Raw genomic sequence first — 20,876 nt, 5'->3', positions numbered from 1 at the left:
AAGCCTTCCCCGTTGACCCTGGGCCCGCTCCTGGCTCCTGTCCTTCCACCAGTCCTGTCCTCCGCTGCGTGTCTCTTGGTTCCCTGGATGAGCCTTGCTCCCTCCCAGCATGAGCAGGGAGGGCACTTTGCCCACAGTGTCTTCTGCTTAAATGTGCTCTCCAGTTCTTACTCTCCTCTCTAATCTCCTCCTTTGTCTTTCAGATACTGTCCCTTTCTTGAGGAAGCCTTCTTGGCTCTCAAAGTTGACTGAGTTTCCTCCACTATATTCTCTTATTGAACTGGGTTCCTTTGCAGCTCTTCCTCCATTTGGATTAGGCTCATTTGTGTTTGATTTTCTTCTCAGTGGCCCCCACCAGAGTATAAGCTCCATGGAGGAAAGATCCATTCTGCTCACTATGGCAGCCACCGTGCCTGTCACAGACCACACATCCAGTGCATATTTGTTGAGTGGACGAATAGAGAACTGGTTAGTCTCCATTTGCTGCTGTTTGATTCACTCTGAGAAAGGAAGCTGACCTCTGCAGATTTCAGACTTGGGGCTGGCTGGCTTCTGAGTCTGAGCAGAGGGCTGTACCAGCAGATCAGAGAGAAAGAGAAGAGAGGCATCAGGCTGCCTGCCTCCTGACTTAGGAGCTGACTCTAGCTCCTAAGGAATGGCAGCTCTGGAACAAGCTGGCCCTAGGAGTGCTCATTGCTTCCCACTTTGCTAGTTTCTGAATGTCTCTGCATTACTTAAAATTTTTTTTTACTGTGCCCACAACTCCGTGAGTAGTTCTCCTTTGACCCTAGCTGTAACAGATAGAGATCAGTTTTAAGTCTATTGTCCAAGCAGCAGGGAGTAAGGGCCTGAACAGGGGAGACACTCAGAAAAGAAAGATGGGGATAGATTATGATAAATAAGCTCAACAAACTTTAGTAACCGAGTCCACATATGAACTATACTTTCTGACAGAAGGCATTATATTTCACTTGTTCTTTATGTCAATGCCTAGCTTGTAGTAAGTACTCAATAAATATTGGTGAAATAATTGACTGGAAGGGTCGAAGACAATTCCATATTTCAATCTTGGGTGATTCCTCTTAAAGAGAGGAAAAGTCTGGTTCATTTGCAAGCAGCAGTTAAAGTACCAGCAAGAAAGACACAGGATGATACTGAAGAAAGAGTGTGGACCCGAAGTCCATCCTTTCCACTGGATCTTGGGTAAACGACTTGAGACTCTTCTTTGAGATTGTTTCATTATTTGTAAAATGGGAATAAAAATCCCCAACTCACAGTGCTGCTAAGAGGAATACTTGAGATCATATGTATAGAGCATATATCCACCCTGAGAGGGCCCTTCACCTTCACATCATATACTGAGATGTGACACAGAGATCCAAAAACATCAGGGACCATTCCCAGGGTTTGCCTTTGAAGCTGTTCCTTGTCACCGTAAACCAAGCCCTTAGTTACCTGTGTGTGTTGTACTTTTTCCTGGACTCTCACTGTGGATTTTTAAAATCTTACTTCCATCTGCGTTTTGTGTAATTCTAGCAGGTTACAACTTGTGCTCTCATTACTCAGTAGATTCTATTTTAGCCTTTAGGACTCTGGACTCCCCGGGGTGGACATGAGCCTTCCTCCTGGTATTGTGTATTCACTTTGAGCACTTAACACCATCAGGAATACACTGACCCTGTAGCAGAGATGGAATTCAGACTCAGACATTCCTTTCACCCCTGGTGCCCTTTGTATCTTCTCAAAATGTCTCTAGACCAACTCCTATTGGTCTCAAAGATATAATTTCCCCCCTCCAGCTAGACAGTTGGCATCGTATTTCAGTCCCAAAATGGTTGTTCCCAACACTGTACTGGATTTGCTGAAATAACTATGAATGTTTCCCCAGAAGTTGTGGGAACTGGGCAGACAAGACGAAGAAGTTCCCTTTCAAGATACTTATAATTCAAATGACCTCTGTTGACCTGCTACCCAGAATTAACCTTCCCTTCTAACCCAGATGAGTTGATTTCCTATTGTTTTGTCACCCCTTTCTCCTTTAAGGCATTCCTGTAAGACTAGTCTTTGAAAGAATCTTACATATCTGGTTTTATTTCAGTGCTCCAGGCCTCAGGATTCAAGAACATTTTTCATCACGCAGTTTACTCTGGTTGAACATTCACAACTTCTCACATATGCTGCTTCTCTAAGATTACCAAGGCAAAGTTAGTGACTTCAAATTGAGAATGCATGCTTTAAAGATGCAAATATTGAATATTTTAAATATGCATTAAATAGGTTGTAATAGTAAGACTCATGGAAGCCCATGAAATTTAGCATGGAGGAAAAACAAAAAGTTATGTATTGAGTCTTCATTTGACACACAACTCATTCTTTCCTACAATTTCCTTATTTCCAGATTTCTTAGTCATAGTATCTTAGGGTTACCTAAAAATGTTCCTGCTACATCATGGAAATATTTGCATTCTAACCAAGTAATTTCAGAGCTTCTCAAAAGCTGAGGGAGATCCTGGCTGCTTCCATTATTTTTTGAGGTCCCCAGAATATTAAACTTATTTTTTCTGGCTACACTGCATGGCTTGTGAGATTTTAGTTTCCTGACCAGGCATCAAACCCATGCCCTCTGCAGTAAAAGCATGGAGTCCTAACCACTGGACTGCCAGGGAATTCCCAAACTGTTTTTCCCTAATAAAAATTGGTGATGTTTTAAATGTCCACATTTTAACAAGTGATGCCTTTCACACACAAAAAATTATGACGCAAGACAGTTGTGCTAGTCAGAAGATAGTTAAAAGATTTAACTTTTAACACAAAAGGTGATGTAGTTTAGTCAGGGATCTCAATTTTGAATTTGTATCAGGGGTGTCTTCTTTCAACCACTCTATCAGAATATTTTTGTGTAACCTCCTTTGGAGGTGAGTCAAAAGCCCAAATTCCAGGCCGTTCGTAAACATGGAGCCTGAGCCAGATAGCCTTCCAGCTCTGTGTCCTTTCCTCCTCCTCCTTCTCTCACTCACATTATTATTTAGTAATACACCATGAATTAAAGATGACGATCAGCAAGCCTTATCCACTTATTCAGTGGTGTAAAGAAAAACTTTGAACAATCCTAGCTTGGGGAAATGCAACAAAGGGCAACTTCTAAGACTAGTTTCTCCCCCAAAATGTAGAAGCCTAGGTTTTTCTGAGCTGATTTTTTTAGGTGTTGGCTTGACATGTCTTGTTTAGATCACAAACTCTTTACAAAGAAACTACTTATTTTGAGCTATTACTAAAAATAGCAATGAATATTATTGAGTAATTCCTATTTAAACTATTTAAGACTTAAACAGGAAAACAATTTTCCATTCATGATATGGGCAGCACTAACATTTATGCACATATGTTTCTAGCTGTGGGAATATCCTGTACTCCATGATCCTGAATAGACACCATCACTGTCATTGAACGTATAATATACACATATATGTACATAAGTAAACATTCAGGTGATTGCCTTTGACTTAAAAAGTGCTGTCTCAATTTTAGCAGCCCAGAAAAGATAACCCGACCGTCTTCATGTAATTTGTAGCTGGAACCACCCTTTTGTTAGACAAGCGGGCTATTCTATGGTGTCAACAGAAATCAGATGCAGGTGGACTTAGGTCAGCAACCACCTCGCCCGGGGAACTACTGGATCAGTGGGACACTGGAAGGGAGACGGTGGAGGGTGCAGCAGACCCTAAAAGCAGCAGCTGAAAGGTGTAGGGACTGCGGTCTTCCTAAGAGGCTGAGAAATCTCATCGTAACCCCATTTGCTCCAGGCCAGCCCAGGTACAAAGTGGATTAATGAAGGTGAAGCAGACTGGGGCTGAAGGTGAGCTCCTGCTTTTTCAAAGTGAGAAGGAGACAAGTGGAGATGTAATTTCAGTAGAGATGGCAAAACAATGTGGAGAAAAGAGCATTTAGAGAATAAAGGGAATTGACAAATATATTCCCTTAATAAATACTCAGAGAAGCCATTTCAAATGTCAGCCTCCTTGCTGATAGATTTAAAAGGTTATTAAACAAGTAGCAACTATTTATTGTTTCTTTTAAGTTACACATTTTTGAGCTTGTTTGATCTTCTTAACAAAACCCAGAATGCCCCCCCACCCCCGCAATAAATACACTGCACTGAATTCATGATTGCCTCACAATTTCCTCATCACATAGACCCAAAAGGTCAAGTGGCCTCCTGTGTTGTTTTTTTCTGAAAATGAAACTGTCTTTTCAACAGATACAATTGGTGAGTTGAAAACAATGAAAAGAAAAATACATCCAGTTGAAAAAAACCATGAGATCCCAAACACTGAACTTTATCATCTACTTCAGTAACATAAGCGGTAGTTTATCTAGATGGGAGTTACCACCCAGTATTATAGTCATTCTGAATAATACAAACACAAGTTATAACTACTTGAAATGTTAACTGTTTTTACTAAGATGGTTGCAAAACTGTTTTTTGTTGTTTACTTATTTGCTTTTGTAACTGGAAATCTAGATTACAACTTTCAAGTGCTCTATGGACCAACCTTTTGATGCAAAGTTAGGGGCTTTATTTAGAATAAACTAGGAGGTCTTTTTTTTTAATGCTGAAATTAGGATTCCATTGCTCATAAAAGTTACAAGATTTTGTATCACCATTTGCAGGTCTTCTGCCCCTAGAATTTCTCTCATTTCTCTTTAACAACAAAAAAGGAAAGGAATACAATCTCGAGGAAAAGTGCGATTGTTCACCGAGACAAAGCCAGTCGTTCTCTGAAGTTAAGCAGAGACTGTGCGGCACAGAGCAGACTGGCAATTATTTGGTTTTAATTCCTGAACTTGAAATTAAAATGAGAAATGGTCTCTTTCAGAGTCTAAAGAAAAATCCCACTGGTGTAGAAACTTGGGCAGGGGTAAACGAGGGGTCTCTGGTTGTGCCAGTCAGCTCTCTGGGGAGCAGGTGCTGACAGAGGGAAGTGGGGCGGGGTTTCTGGGGAGTAAGGGCTGAGAAACAAAAGGGAGGGAAGCCGTCTGACCCAGGCTTCATTTTGACAAAGGCTTTGTCAAAATGAGGGGCACTCTGCCTGGTCAGTACAGGGGCCCTCTGTCTGGTGGAAGTAGCTGGGCCCTGGCCACTGCCTGCCTCAGTCACTGCTGTGGCTGCCCTGGGAAGAGCCAGACCTCATTCCAAAGCCCGGAGTGGCCGGGGCAGGTCTGGGGAGAGCACATTATCCCATTATGGGAGCACCGGCCCGGCCTCCAGCATCCTGCTAGACCCAATTCCATCCCCCTTCTAGGGGAGCCTTTGCTTTCCCTCCCAAACCCCTCAAATCTTCTGTGATCTTCACCTCCTCCCTATCCCTAGGAAAAGTCGAGGTTCTTCTCACTTCCTTATGCAGAGCACTTCAGTGTGATAAAAATACCTTTTGTTTCTCAGTGGGAGGAGTCATCTCTTCTATTCAAAGAGGGCTGCCTGGCATTTTCGCTGGATATGTTATATATACACATATTAAGCCACTCCCTGAGTATGAGAAAATGGTTGTGGCAATTCTTGCTCTAAGCAGCACTTTCCCCTTTTTAATTGTAAACAGAAATAACTGGGGATGGGGAGAGCACGGGGTGAAATCTGAGAGCAAAAGCTGAGTTTACTGCGCAGGGCACCTGCCCACTTGACTTCTCACTTTCTAAGCTCACCTTTGGGGCTAAGGGTTTACTTCCCTCAGAGACTGGTTTAGGGTGGTTTAGACTGTTAGAAGCTAAGAGTGACTTTCTTAAATATTCGTGACTAAACAGAATTAGGGAATCAAACAACATTCTTTGCTTCCAGTTGACATTTGATAAATGTTGCTTCTGCTACTTAATTGATAATTAATTCTGTTGAGAGCAGGAATTTTACTCCACAAACTCAAAAGTGCAAAAATATCATATTCTTGATTTGTTTAAAACCAAATGAGACCCCTAGGTTTTTCCTATATTGAAATTCTAGAGACTTATTGATATGTATTATTTTAAAGATGGCCTATTTTGTAGGAGAGAAGCTTAGAGGTAGGATTTTTAGGTCAAAAGGTCAGTGTATTCTGCAATTGGACATACAGTTCCACATAGGATCCCACACTCAGAAGTTTGAGAGCACCTGGTTATCTACACCCTCACCAGCCTGGAAGTTATCAATCTTTTCAACTTTTGCCAAGCAGATGGGCAAAAATTCAATTTTGTTATGATTTTAATTTGCATTTCCCTGGCTACTGGCAAGATTGAGCAACTTGTTATGTTTATATGGCATCTGCACTTCCTTTGATCTACTGGGTCACCTGTCTTATTGATTTCTAAAAAGCCTTATGTAAGTAAGGGCTCTTAACTCTGTGTGTGTGTGTGTGTGTGCTGTAGATACATTGATAGTTAACTAATCACTTGTTTTTTGACTGGTTGTGGGTTAAAAAGACACAGACCCTACTCTCAGCTCATATTCCAATGGGGGCATCAGCTGAAAGACAGAGAATGATCATAGAACTTGACAGAGCTGTACCCCAGGGGCACGTCTAATATCTGTAGCAGGCAAAATTTGCTTTTGCATTAGTATTACTTTTTAATGATGAAAACAATGTAACTTCATTGAAGGCCACAGCATACTTTTATCATGAAGTCAGACAAAACGATGACCACTGCAGGATTTTGCCAGAGCTTGACCACTCATAAACTTATTTAACTTCTACCACTTCTCACATGTCCCCTCTCAACCTACCACTCCCAAATTCCATTCTTCCTTAGAGTGTTTCTACCCACCCTTCTATTTTCAAAGGAATGGTATGTTAGTTTGTGACAGAGATTTTTTTTTGTAGATCTCCAATAAGTCTTAGACTCTTTAATACACATGTTAAAACCATCAGAGAAGATTTAGTTTCTTGAAATAGTTGACTATGCACAAAGAAGTTTTAGACTTTATATTTTAAAATAGGAGGGCCCATTTTCCTATGTAGTATTAACTCATTTAACATATTTTGATTGCTTACCCCTATATCAGAGAAGGCAATGGCACCCCATTCCAGTACTCTTGCCTGGAAAATCCCATGGACGGAGGAGCCTGGAAGGCTGCAGTCCATGAGGTCGCTGAGGGTCGGGCACAACTGAGCGACTTCACTCACCCTCTATATACCAGGCACTGTTTTAAAAACTGGGGAAAAAATCCAACTGTGGATATAATATTACATCTGCATGCTCATGGGACTTATGTGTTAGTTGAAGCAGAGAAAGGCATTAAATCAGTATAAACATAGTTTATAATGTCAGGTACATAGTATAAAAAAAAATAAGATAGCTTAAGAGGAGTGTTATGGGATGAATTGTGTCCCCTCAAAAAGATGTTAATTCTCAGTACCTGTGGATGTGACCTTATTTGAAAATAGGATCTTTGCAGATGATCAAGTCAAGATGAGGTCATTGGAGGAAGCCCTAATCCAATATGCCTGGAGTCCTTACAAAAAGGGGAAGTTAGGACACAGTGACAGACACACACACAGGGTGAATGTCATGTGAAGATGAAGGCTGAGATTTGGATGATGCTTCTATAAGCCAAAGGATGCCAATGAGTGCCAGCAAGCCACTGGAAGCTAGGAGCAAGGTATGGAACAGGTAGTGCTTCACAGCTTTCAGAACACACCAACTCTGCCAACATCTTGATCTCAGACTTCTAGCTTCCAGAATTGTGAAACGATACATTGCCGTTGAATTGAGACATCCACTTTGTGGTACTTTGTTATGGAACCCTTAGGAAACTAATACAAAGAGGAAAAGTAAGATTTTAAGATGGGATGATGAGGGAAGTTCACATGTGAACAGAGAACAGAATGTAGTCAAGCAGATAAACTGGGAGAAGCATGTACCAGACAACGAAATGTCAAGTGCAAATAACCTCTGGTGGCAGCATGCTTGGCTCTTGTAAGGATCACCAGGGTCAGGATTCCTGATGCACAGTGAGCGAAAGGCAGGGAGAGTGGGAGGAGGTAAGGTCAGACCGTGTAGAGATCTACTGGCCATGACGTGTGGACAGTTGGCTTTTTTCTGGGCACCATAAGAAGCAATTGGAGGACTGTAGGCAGACACATGATGTCATTGGTGTCACAAGAAGCAAATTTAGTTTCCTGTTAAGCAGAAAACAAGGTTGAGTTTGGTATCTGTATTAGCCAGTGCTCTTGGAATTGTAAGTAACAGAGGTTCAACTCAAACTTGACTAAACAAGGGAGGGAACTTAACTAGATCACATAACTGAAAAGCCCAGGAGTAGTTTAGGCAGGGAGGGGGATCAGCTCTGATCATCAAAGATCTGTTTCATGGTTTCCTTCTTTCAGCTCTGCTTCCTGTATGTTGACGTCCCTCGCAGACAGGTTTTTTGTCATTATGTGGCAAAAGGACCTTTCGCAGCTCGAGACGTTCATACTTTTTGGTACTGGAAATCCCAATATATATATAGTCCTACAATAAGTAGTGGTGATTTCTGAAGACAGTGTTTTGATCAACTGGCTTGGATCATGTGTCTACCTCTTTGGCAAGGGAGCCCACACACGGACTGAATGATACAGTGTATGAGAAGCATTCACCAATAGGAAGAGCGATGTCAGAGCCACTATGCTGCCCAGCTTCAGAACTCTAATTCGTGATGTAGTGTATGTGAACGGGACCTCCTGGAGTCCGGGAGTGCACAACCCCAGAGAGGTCACACATGGTGGCCCTTGGTTCTGTAACCTAAAGAATGGCAAAGGAAGTTGGGCAGGCAAAACCAGCAGGTATCCCCTAGTACCATCTCATTATAACTTTAAGAAAGGACTTTTTTTTTTAGGACTGTTTATGACAAGTTCTTCAGAGAAGGCAATGGCACCCCACTCCAGTACTCTTGCCTGGAGAATCCAATGGATGGAGGATCCTGGAAGGCTGCAGTCCATGGGGTCGCTGAAAGTCGGACACGACTGAGCGACTTCACTTTCACTTTTCACTTTCATGCATTGGAGAAGGAAATGGCAACCCACTCCAGTGTTCTTGCCTGGAGAATCCCAGGGACGGGGGAGCCTGGTGGTCTGCCGTCTATGGGGTCGCACAGAGTCGGACACAACTGAAGCGACTTAGCAACAGCAGCAGCAGCAACATAACAAGTTTTTGGCTGGGCTTTTGCCTTCTTGGAACAAAACATGACTCATAAAATGCAAATCTACAGTAGATAAATAAATAGATTTATTTTAATTTGTCTAGGGACGTCCTCTTAAATTTAAGGAACACCAATAATCCACCTTTGATAACAGTACTATAAATGGAATTATAATTCATAAGTGCAATGGCTCTTCCTTTCTAAGAACTTCACACATTCATTTATTTCATGACTATTGGTTGGGCCCCTGATAGTGATAAGGAATTCAAACATAGTGGGGGAACAAAACAAAACTGGTTTCTGTCCTCATGGGTGAGATCGACATTGGACAATGAACTTGGATATAAATATATACTTTATGTTGTGATAACTCTGGGGCTTCCCTGGTAGCTCAGACCGTAGAGAGTCTGCCTGCAATGCAGGAGACCTGGGTTTGATTCCTAGGTCAGGAAGATCCCCTGGAGAAGGAAATGGCAACTCACTCCAGTATTCTTGCCTGGAGAATCCCATGGACAGAGGAGCCTGGCAGGGGGTCCCAAAGAGTCGGACATAACTGAGAAACTAACACACACAGAATTATTATAAAGGAAAAGAACTGGGTTCTATCAGAGAGAATTGACAGGAGGTGGGGGTTAATTTAGACTCGGATCAGAGATTTATCTGAGGTTGTGACATTAAAGCAGTTTGCTGAAGGATAAATAGGAATTAGCCAGATGAAGAGTGGGAGAGGCAGGCAGAGTATTCAGGCTGAGGGACCAGTATGTGTGAAGGCCTTGAGGAATTGTGGGTTTCACCAGACATCCCTGGCCAGGCCCAGGGACATTATCCCAGACATTTCCATTTCCACTGATTGTTGCTTTCCATAATATTTCAAATTACACTGAATTACACACATTCCCTTTTCATCATTACATGGTAGAATGAAAGTTTAGATTTCCCCCTCTGATGTATAAATATTTGTATATACTAGTGTACTAATATATGAGGATCACAAGCTGATCAAAAGTCATCAGAAGGTAGAAGTTATTAAAGGAGGACTGTAATTATTTCATGCTGACAATATGTTTTCAAGTGTTTCTTAGTAATTTAGCATTTCAGTTTCTATGACTTTGTGGCAGAAAAGAAGATGATGAAAAGATTTAGAAAACAAGCACAGACAGGAGTTTAATATTTAAAGGGAATTATCTGAAGTTCTCTCCTGGCATCTGCTAAGTGAAGGAGAGAAACCTGGGTGCTAGCCGCTGGTGAGGAGGTAAAGCTTAGATGTCATGGTTCAAGACTTGATTAATCAGAATCCCAAAAGAAAATAGATGGCCCACTCAGAAGAGGCTAAATTGGGATGTCTTATATACAAAGGGACTGTTTTCAAAGCTGTATGTGTGCAGGCTTACGGCACTTCTTAATGAGTCTATAATACCCAGGCCCACAGAGATGAGGAGTAGAGATGTTTCCTGGACCCAAGAGATAGAGAGGGACAGACACACAGAGTCGTGTATCACTGCCACTCTATATGAGAGAAGAAATGACCTTTAGTCGAGGGACACTGCCAGCTGGAGGCAACTTTATAGGAAGGAAACAGAAGGGTGAAGCAACCTGACCTTCTTCTTCTTCCCTTCCTCTGACTTCTAGTTGAACCCAACCAGAAGGCAGAGTCATGAGCATCCACTGCTGTGGTCCATACAGATCAATATTCCAGGAAGAGTGCAGGATGAAGAAGAGAATGAGGAGATCTGACCCTAAGGAGGAAACAGGTATTTTGCCACAGTTCTCAAGAGGCTTTCCACCAACCCCCAGGTACACAGCTAGTCAGCACCATGCTGCTTGGAATCCATCCAGTTCTTGTTGACCATGCTTCATCGTCATGAATGTGCAAGGATGTGTATTAAAAAATACCGAAAGTGCTTATCTGCTGATTCCTAGGATACCTTGCAAACTGGACAAGTAGTATCAACTCCTGCTTTTAAAGATTTAGACCTATCTGCTTTTTTTTTTTTTTTAACTGCAAGCCAGTCAACCCCTAAAAATATACAGCCCACAGACTTCTGCAATCAGGTGCCCTTGGAACAATTCCCTAATTAAGTGATGAGATCCTTGAAGAAAGACATTTCTATCATACTGCTATCATTTTCATTACTCATCTTGGTTTTTAAATATCACAGAAATTTTCAAATATGAAAAATAGTATAAAGATAATGTATACTCATATCCGCTACCCTAATTTAGAAAATGTTAATATTTTGATGTTTCAGAAATTTTAAATAAAGTATCACAGAGTGGAAGGCTTCTTGTCACTTATGATCTCTACTCATTCAATAACTTTCATTTTAAAAACACATATTGAGCAACGACTTGCTGCTGCTGCTTAGTCGCTTCTGTTGTGTCCGAACCTCTGCGACCCTATGGGCTGCAGCCTGCCAGTCTCCTCTGTCCATGGGATACTCCAGGCAAGAGTACTTAGAGTGGGTTGCCATGCCCTCCTCCAGGGGATCTTCCCAACCCAGGGATCCAACCTGGGTCTCCCACATTGCAGGCATATTCTTTACCGCTGAGCCGCCAGGGAAGCCTGAGCAACCACTTGCTGCTGCTGCTGCTGCTAAGTCGCTTCAGTCGTGTCCGACTCTGTGCGACCCCATAGACGGCAGCCCACCAGGCTCCCCCATCCCTGGGACTCTCCAGGCAAGAACACTGGAGTCGGTTGCCATTTCCTTCTCCAATGCATGAAAGTGAAAAGTGAAAGTGAAGTCTCTTAGTCGTGTCCGACTCGTAGCGACCCCAGGGACTGCGGCCCACCAGGTCCCTCCGTCCATGGGAGTTTCCAGGTAAGAGTACTGGAGTGGTGTGCCATTGCCTTCTCTGGAGCAACTACTTACTCTACTACAAATCTAGGCAGTAAAAACAAGTAAGACTGAGACTTGTTTCCTTTACTCAAGGTGCTCCCGATCTAGTAGAGTGGGAGCAGACAAGGAGACACCTGGGAAGAAGATGTGTGGGAGTGGAAAAGAATTTAGATCCCTCGACTGAGCGACTAAGAACTGCCCAGATCCCACACACAGGTAAAGATGCTCATTAAATATAAATTGTATTGAACTGATCTTGGAAGTTGTGGTTGCAAAACCTAATGCAAGTGTCAAAAGAGAAGAGAAGAAGAAACAGGAGGAGATGGAGAATGAAGGCCAGAAGAGAAAGAAGGGGCATCATAAGCTCTTGGGCTCCTAACTATTTACCTCTACAGCACACTCCGTGGGCATTGTTCACAGAGACATCTTCCCCCACCCCTCACCCTTCAAGGGCGCTTGATTTAGGGGCTGTGGCTCAGGAAGGAATTGGCAGTCTTTGGTACAAAACTGAAACTCCATTCTTTTCTCTCCCACGTTGGAATGCCTTTATCTTAGGGATAACCTGGCATCATCCCTAAATATATTGAAAAGCAAGATATTTTCAAAGTTTGGTTCTTTAATTCTGATTCAAAATACTTTGTGCAGAGACAATCCACCTTAACCACATGGCAACTATGACAGGTCTTGTCTGTGACTTGTGGAGAGGCCACCGTCTATTTTCTTTCTTTGCAGACATGACTTTGTGGAGCATTCAGCAGTTATTATCCCTAAAATGGTTGATGGTCTATTTGTGGTAGGTTGGTGAGAACAGAGAGAGAAGCAAACAAACCAGTAGCTTCTGCATTGAAAACTTGGCAATACACAGCCGCAGTGGAAACTGAAGAGCGTAATGGATAAAGCCACAATTGCACTAACACAGTGACAGCTCAGTTCAGTCGCTCAGTTGTGTACGACTCTTTGCGGCCCCATGAACCGCAGCACGCCAGGCCTCCCTGTCTATCACCAACTCCGGAGTCCAGCCAAACCCATGTCCATTGAATCGGTGATGCCATCCAACCATCATGAGATGGTTGTCGTCCCTCTGTCGTCCCCTACTCCTCCTGCCCTAAATCTTTCCCAGCATCAGGGGCTTTTCAAATGAGTCAGCTCTTCACATCAGGTGACCAAAGTATTGGAGCTTCATCTTCAAAATCAGTCCTTCCAATGAACACCCAGGACTGATCTCCTTTAGGATGGACTGCTTGGATCTCCTTGCAGTCCAAGGGACTCTCAAGAGTCTTCTCCAACATCACAGTTCAAAAGCATCAATTCTTTGGCACTCAGCTTTCTTTATAGTCCAATCCTCACGTCCATACATGACTTCTGGAAAAACCATAGCTGACAACTTTGCCTCTAAGTGTTTCTTTTTTGTTTGTTTTCTACTTTTTTGTTTTGGTTGCACCTCTCAACATGTGAGACCCTAGTTCCCTGTGCTGCGCTGTGCTAAGTCACTCAGTTGTGTCCTTCTCTTTGCGACCCTATGGATGGTAGCCTGCCAGGCTCCCTGCCACATCTCTTATGTCTCCGGCCTTGGCAGGTGGGTTCTTCACCACCAGCGCCACCTGGGAAGCCCCCTAGTTACCTGACCACAGGTCAAACTGCACCCCCTGCAGTGGAATAGACCCATACAGTGTCTTAAGGCCCCCAGGAAATCTCTCCTCTTATTGTTTCTGATTGAAATGTATAATAGACACCTTTTTACCAAATGAGAAACTTGCCACCAATGAGGTGTTTGACGCTGGCCAATTTTATTAAAATTTCTAGTGTCTAGTCCATAGTGAGCTATAGCCAGAATTAAGAGCTCAGGAAAAGAACATCAATAGACAACATTCTTTCAGGACTAAACCTGTATACTTGTGTATTTAGAAAAACAGTAATTGAAGATAAGTACACTACACTGAAAAGCATGATGCATTTTGGGCTTCTCTGGTGGTTCAGATGGTAAAGGATACACCTGCAATGCAAGAGACCCAGGTTCAAAACTTGGGTTGGGAAGATCCCCTAGAGAAGGGAATACCTACCCACTCCAGCTTGCCTAGAGAATTCCATGGACAGAAGAGCCTGGTGGGCTAGAGTCTATGGGGTCGCAAAGAGTCAGACATGACTGAGAAACTGACACTTTCAACACTTTCTCCAAAATCAGGTAACTGGAAGGCTTAATGAAATGAGTTGTGGAAATTTTTCACAAGGGGAACTATTCTTTTCAAGCTCAAATTTCTTCACATTCTGCCATTCTTAAAGTGGTTGGTTAGGTCTTCCAACAGAGAAGGCAATGACAACCCACTCCAGTACTCTTGCATGGAAAATCCCATGGATGGAGGGGCCTGGTGGGTTGCAGTCCATGGGGTCGCTAGGAGTCGGACACAACTGAGCGACTTCACTTTATTTTTTCACTTTCATGCATTGGAGAAGAAAATGGCAACCCACTTCAGTGTTCTTGCCTGGAGAATCCCAGGGACGGAGGAGCCTGGTGCCTGCCGTCTATGGGGTCACGCAGAGTCAGACACGACTGAAGCGACTTAGCAGTAGCAGCAGGTCTTCCAATAGCAAAAAGTGCAAGTCTATACAGCATCTTGGTGCAAATTCAGAGGAGGACCCCCTTGAGGCTCATGCAGCCCTGCCAACTTGTGCCTCTGGGTGAGCGAAGGCGCCCGTCACACTTGGCAGCCTGAGACCACCACTTACCCCCATGCCCAGGCACGTTTGTGCAGTGCGCAGACTGTACAACCAGGTGCCTTGATTTCAGTGCCAAAAAACATCGCTTCAGAACAATGCCCTGAACACCTCCCAATGCTGGGCACTCAGCCAGGCACTGGAAATAAAAAAAGGAATAAAACAGAGTCTACTCTTGGAACCTGGGAAGAGGGCCATGTAAACAGATTACCACAATAAGACCGAATAATGTGATCAAAGAGAAACGCACACACATCGCTACTGAATCACAAATTAAGGAACCACTCATTTCTCTTGGATGCGGCTGTGGTCAAGGAAAGTTCAGAAAGGAAGAGGCATTTGAATGAGGGTTCAGTGGGTGATGAGTGGAAGTCTATGAGGTGGGAAAAGGGGATTGAGACGTTTGGTGACAAGGATAAGCTTGAGTTTCTTCTGCTACCCCAAACTCAGGAAAGCCTCAGTTGCAGCTTTATCTCTTGACCTAGGACTTGGGTCTCACTACTTCTGTTGGGTTTGTCCATGTCTTTTTTTGGCCTCTGAGGTGATCCAGACAGCTCAGCAGTGGGGCTTATATAAACAGAGCAATAGACAGTGTTTTTGCCAGCATAGCTCTGTCGGGCATCTGAGGAGGCAGGAGGTGACTGGTCAAAGGCTGGATTTGGGAGCATGGCCAAATGGCCTCCTTGTAGACGTAGCACATAAGGACATTCCAGGAAGAGGGAGCACCGTGATCCCACAGTATTTTGTTTGCCAGATGGAAATCTCCTTAGTGACAAACATTTAATTTGCCTGTAGATGTGACCTTTGGTTACACAACAGAGTTGTGAATTAGCTAGAATATCATGTTTGAAAGACCTAGACTGCTTATTTCCCTAGAAGGATCAGTTTGTTTGGCCCAGAAAAGCTGTTCCAAGACCACAGATGACATTTCTAACTCTAGTGAACTTTTCCCCTTGTTGGCACATTGCTGCTGGTTGCTAGAAGACATGGCTCCTCACAAACCATCGTCACTGTCAGAGAAGCAAGTGTGTGTGTGTGTGTGTGTGTGTGTGTTCTTTTGGAAGGAAGTCAGAGGCGTCTTTTCTGGGTGGTTAAGAGGGAGAGTCATATGCAGGCATCAGATAGTATTGGGGTACAAGGGTCAGAGGCAGGGAGCTTTATTTCTTCCCCTGGAGTTAGACACTGTGACTTTGCTGTGATGCTCTGAAACAACCTTGTCCTCTGAACCTGTTTGTGCAGTTCAAGGCGGACAGGAAGCTTCACTGGGCACTGGTCTGTGCAATTGCAACATAATAATAAACTTGCTGACCCTCTTTCTACTGATTAGTTCCAAACTAGCTATTCCAGGCCACATAAACCAAGTTCTCCTTTCATGACCCTAATGTTGAGATAAAAGGTGGTGGTGAGTTATACAGCACCAGCCCTCAGGAAGTGCCCGAGGGCCCTCTTTGCAACAATCTGATAGCCACAGAAAGCACCGAGGAGTGCTTCCCCGCCTGTGTGTGAGCCCCTGGTGCCCAAAACTCTGCTTCTGAAGCTCCCAGTGACTGAGAAATGGAAAACTAGCCCACATTCGCATCTAGGAAGAAGTCATCAAAGAGAACATGTAGTCAAGCGTACTTTATAAACACAAAGAGAACATTCCTTCAAAGTAGGCAGGCACATTAAAACATGGCAGGTCAAAGAATGAAGACAAAGGGCTGTGCCAGCCCATATTCAAGGATCCTGTTGAAGGGGGATCCCGTGGTGATGAATACCATTGGGAAAGTATCATATACCAAAATTCCTCAATCACCCTGTAAAGAATTTATATTTTTTAGTTCAGGAATGTGAAGATACCTCCATTCCATCAGCTGCTTATGTAAAAAATCTAGGTCATTATTTATTTCTCTCTTTTCTCCATTACCTCCCCCCCACCCATGAACCTGTCTGTAAGTCAACTTCCAAATTACATGTTGATCTGTCCACCTCTGTTTATCTCTAAGCATGATCCCAGTCCATGCCACAATAATCTGATGCCCAGACGATCTCAAGAGGTTTCTCCGTACTTACTCTGCCCGCCTCCACCTCTGATTTTTGTGTGGGAAGGTCTTTCTAGGTATAAACAAATGGAAGAAATTAACAAATTAAAAGTTCTGTAGATTTGATAAAAAGCTTAAAATTTTAAATGTCAAAAAATGACCACACACACCTTTAGCAGTATGAGAAGGCTCATATATATATTTAGTATATATGTTTAAATATACTTATATGTATATACGGTTCTGTATTAATTTATTCAGTGAATATGTAACTTTTAAAATAAAAAATTACATGCAATAATAAATTAAAAATTACATACAATAATACATGTTACACACAACTAAAATTAAGTAACAAATTGGAAAAGTATTTGACAAAAAGATGATAAACACTTAAAATAGATTTGATAGACAATATATACAAGCTCATATAACTCATTTTGACTTAGGAAAGACCCTGATGCTGGGAAAGTTTGAGGGCAGGAGGAGAAGGGGATGACAGAAGATGAGATGGTTGGATGGCATCACTGACTCAATGGACATGAGTTTGAGTAGGTTCCGGGAGTTGGTGATGGACAGAGAGGCCTGGCGTGCTGCAGTCAATGGGGTCACAAAGAGTCAGACACGACTGCGTGACCGAACAACAACAACAACATATAGCTCAAAAAACCATTAGGACCATTAGCATTAAAATGGATAAGGAGGACTTCCCTGGTGGCGCAATGGATAAGAATCTGCCTGCCAGTGCAGGGGACACGAGTTTGACCCCTGGTCCAGGAAGATCCCACATGCCGTGGAGCAACTAAGCCTGTGCGCCACAACTGAGCCTGTGCTCTAGAGTCTGCGAGCTGCAACTACCAAGCCCACAGAAGCCTAGAGTAGATGCCCTGCAACAGGAGGACTCAGCACAATGAGAAGCCCACGCAATGGAACGAAGAGTAGCCCCCCTCGCTGCAACTAGAGAAAGCCCATGCACAGCAATGAAGATCCAGATCAGCCAAAATTAAATAAATAAAAATTTTAAAGTGCTCAATAAATGATTCTTTAAAAAAATAAATAAAATAATGAAAAAAAAGTATTTTGAAATAAGCTACCAGATTTTTTAACCAAAAATGGGTAATGATGCTAATAGTGAATCACTGAAAATTAAATACAAATAAGCAAACAAAAAATTCTGTCTCACTAATAATCAGATAAGTGAAAATTAAAAGTTGAGATATTACGTTTTGCCTATTAGAGTAGCAAGACTTTTTTAAAAATTTAATAAATCTATTATTTTCATCCAGTTTGTAGGAGTATAAATTTCTTTGGTAAGAATTCTAGCAATGACTGCTATCTCAAAAGCTCACATTTTATTTCTAGGAATTTATCATAAGGCAATAATCACAGCTACAGGAAAAGATTCAATTATAATGTAATTGTAGCCATGAAATTAAAAAGATGCTTACTCCTTGGAAGGAAAGTTATGACCAAACTAGATAGCATATTAAAAAGCAGAGACATTACTTTGCCAGCAAAGGTTCATCTAGTCAAGGCTATGGTTTTTCCTGTGGTCATGTATGGATGCAAGAGTTGGACTGTGAAGAAAGCTGAGTGCCGAAGAATTGATGCTTTTGAACTGTGGTGCTGGAGAAGACTCTTAAGAGTCCCTTGGACTGTGAGGAGATCCAACCAGTCCATTCTAAAGCAGATCAGTCCTGGGTGTTCATTGGAAGGACTGATGCTAAAGCTGAAACTCAGTATTTTGGCCACCTCATGTGAAGAGTTGACTCATTGGAAAAGACTCTGATGCTGGGAGGGATTGGGGGCAGGAGGAGAAGGGGACGACAGAGGATGAGATGGCTGGATGGCATCACCAACTCGATGCACATGAGTTTGACTGAACTCCAGGAGTTGGTGATGGATAGGGAGGCCTGGTGTGCTGCGATTCATGGGGTTGCAAAGAGTCGGACATGACTGAGTGACTGAACTGAACTGAACTGAACTGAAGAATTATTTATAAAATCAAAAATTGGAGAAAATATATGTCAGCTATAAATTTAACATAATTCCAATAAAAACACCCTCAGAATCTTTTTAGTAGGAAAAAACTGATCCAAAAAGTCGAATGAAAAATAAACAGGAATGGCCAGGAAAACTCTGAGAAGAGATAAGAGCAACAAGGACTAACAGTACCAGACACATATGAAAAATATTTTAAATCCTCAATGATTAAAAGAATGTAGCACTAGAATGCTAATAGAGACAAACAGAACAGTATAGACACAAAACACATACATGAATTTATTCTGTGAAAAAGCATTTCAAATCAAAGGAGGAAAAGGTGGGCTACTGAATAAATGATGGTAAGACAACTAGACAGGCATAAGGAAAAAAGTTGGATCCATGCCTTTGTAACACTTACTCCCTCCAAACAAACATATATATATATACACACAAATATAAATATAAACATATATATATGTATATATATATAGGACCTGTAGAAGTGCTGCTCAGTTCAGTTCAGTCACTCAGTCGTGTCCGACTCTTTGTGACCCAATGAACCGCAGCACACCAGGCCTCCCTGTCCATCACCAACTCCCGGAGCCCACCCAAACCCATGTCCATTGAATTGGTGATGCCATCCAACCCTCTCATCCTCTGTTGTCCCCTTCTCGTCCTGCCCTCAATCTTTCCCAGCATCAGGGTCTTTTCAAATGAGTCAGCTCTTCACATCAGGTGGCCAAAGTATTGGAGCTTCATCGTCAAAATCAGTCCTTCCAATGAACACCCAGGACTGATCTCCTTTAGGATGGACTGCTTGGATGTCCTTGCAGTCCAAGGGACTATTAAGAGTCTTCTCCAACACCACAGTTCAAAAGCATCAATACTTCAGTGCTCAGCTTTCTTCATAGTCCAACTCTCACATCCATGCATGACCACTGGAAAAACCATAGCCTTGACTAGATGGACCCTTGCTGACAAAGTAATGTCTTCGCTTTTTAATATGCTGTCTAGGTTGGTCATAGCTTTCCTTCCAAGGAGTAAGCGTCTTTTAATTTCATGGCTGCAATCACCATCTGCAGTGATTCTGGAGCCCAGATAAATAAAGTCAGCCATTGTTTCCACTGTTTCCCCGTCTATTTTCCATGAAGTGATGCGACCCGATGCCATGATCTTAACTTTCTGAATGTTGAGCTTTAAGCCAACTTCTTCACTTTCCTCTTTCACTTTGCTCAAGAGGCTCTTTAGTTCTTCTTCACTTTCTGCCATAAGGGTGGTGTCATCTGCATATCTGAGGTTATTGATGTTTCTCCTGGCAATCTTGATTCCAGCTTGTGCTTCCTCCAGCCCAGCGTTTCTCATGATGTACTCTGCATAGAAGTTAAATAAGCAGGGTGAGAATATACAGCCTTGACAGACTCCTTTTCCTATTTGGAACCAGTCTGTTGTTCCATATCCAGTTCTAACCTGTTTCTTCCTGACCTGCATACAGGTTTCTCAAGAGGCAGGTCAGGTGGTCCCGTATTCCCATCTCTTTCAGAATTTTCCACAGTTTAGAAGGAACCAAAGTACTAGAAGAAAACAGGGGGAAAAATTAGTCAAGACATTTTTAAATCAGAAAGGCCTTTCTAATAATGACACAAAAGGAGCCACAAGAGCAAATATTGATGTTTGAGTATACAAAAATGTATTACAAAATTTCTACACGGCAAGATTCCACAAGAGAAGTCAAAACCAAAAACAGACTAGGAAAAAGTTGTGATCCGTCTTGACCATTTCAAGCGTACAGGTCTGTAGCATTAAGTCCATGCACGCTGCTGTGAGACCTTCACCACCATCCATTCCCAGATTTCTTTTCATTTTGCAAAACAAACTCTGTTCTCATGAAACAGTAGGGCCCCACCCCTCCCTCTGCAGTCTACTTTCTCTCTCAATGAATCTGATGACTCCAGGTACCTGGTGTAAGAGGAATCATGTCGTAAGTGTCCTTTCGTGAACTGGCTTATTTCACTTAACACCATGTCTTCATGGTTCATCCGTGTTGCAGCATGTGTCAGAATGTCCCCCCTCCCTTTTTAAGGCTGAATAACATTACATTGTATGTATTTCTCACATTTTCAATCCATTCATCAGTCAATGAACATGTGAGTTGCTTGGCAATTTTGAAAAACACTGCTC

The 20,876-nt window shown here is 42.6% G+C and overlaps 1 long non-coding RNA gene across 4 annotated transcripts in view; it reads left to right on the top strand.

The window, feature by feature from the left end:
• LOC139186965 (uncharacterized) overlaps positions 1-20,876 on the top strand; it is a 77,160-nt gene that overhangs the window by 47,693 nt on the left and 8,591 nt on the right. For 3 of the 4 annotated variants that reach the window (XR_011570668.1, XR_011570667.1, XR_011570666.1), the window contains 2 exons: positions 10,772-11,961; positions 12,073-12,195. This is a non-coding gene — a long non-coding RNA (uncharacterized lncRNA). The remainder of the gene's footprint in view (positions 1-10,771; positions 11,962-12,072; positions 12,196-20,876) is intronic. The other variant, XR_011570669.1, reaches the window with a different exon arrangement.

This window comes from Bos indicus, chromosome 14 (assembly GCF_029378745.1).
Source record: "Bos indicus isolate NIAB-ARS_2022 breed Sahiwal x Tharparkar chromosome 14, NIAB-ARS_B.indTharparkar_mat_pri_1.0, whole genome shotgun sequence".
Lineage (NCBI taxonomy): Eukaryota > Metazoa > Chordata > Mammalia > Artiodactyla > Bovidae > Bos > Bos indicus.
Note: the sequence above shows the minus strand (reverse complement) of the source record. Positions and strands in the feature narration are given on the sequence as shown.